General features: G+C 48.9%; 1 non-coding gene across 1 annotated transcript; it reads left to right on the top strand.

Annotated features, from left to right (window-relative positions):
• Window positions 1–45: 45 nt before the first annotated feature.
• Window positions 46–164, top strand: LOC116008960. Its single transcript, XR_004096305.1, has one exon. It is a non-coding gene; the product is annotated as a 5S ribosomal RNA (ribosomal RNA).
• The last annotated feature ends 431 nt before the right edge of the window (window positions 165–595 follow it).

Below are 595 nucleotides of genomic sequence, written 5' to 3'. Positions count from 1 at the left end.
GCGCGGAGAGAGAGGGTCAAGTACATTTTGCGCGCAGTACATGACGGATGCCATCATACTAGCACTAATGCACCGGATCCCATCAGAACTCCAAAGTGAAGCGTGCTTGGGCGAGTGTACTACTAGGATGGGTGACCTCCTGGCAAGTCCTCGTGTTGCATCCCCCACCCTCCTTTTAATTTCTCTTTTAAACCGCTGGACCGCTCGCTAAGGGTACTATCCTTTTAGACCGCTAAACCGTTAAGCGAGAGAAGTTGCGCGGAGAGAGAGGGTCAAGTATATTTTGCGCGCAGTACATGACGGATGCGATCATACTAGCACTAATGCACCGGATCCCATCAGAACTCCGAAGTCAAGTTAATTTTTCTTTTAAACCGCTGGACCGCTCGCTAAGGGTACTATCCTTTTAGACCGCTAAACCGTTAAGCGAGAGAAGTTGCGCGGAGAGAGAGGGTCAAGTACATTTTGCGCGCAGTACATGACGGATGCAATCATACCAGCACTAATGCACCGGATCCCATCAGAACTCCGAAGTCAAGTTAATTTTTCTTTTAAACCGCTGGACCGCTCGCTAAGGATACTATCCTTTTAAACC

Source organism: Ipomoea triloba, chromosome 16, assembly GCF_003576645.1.
Source record: "Ipomoea triloba cultivar NCNSP0323 chromosome 16, ASM357664v1".
Lineage (NCBI taxonomy): Eukaryota > Viridiplantae > Streptophyta > Magnoliopsida > Solanales > Convolvulaceae > Ipomoea > Ipomoea triloba.
Note: the sequence above shows the minus strand (reverse complement) of the source record. Positions and strands in the feature narration are given on the sequence as shown.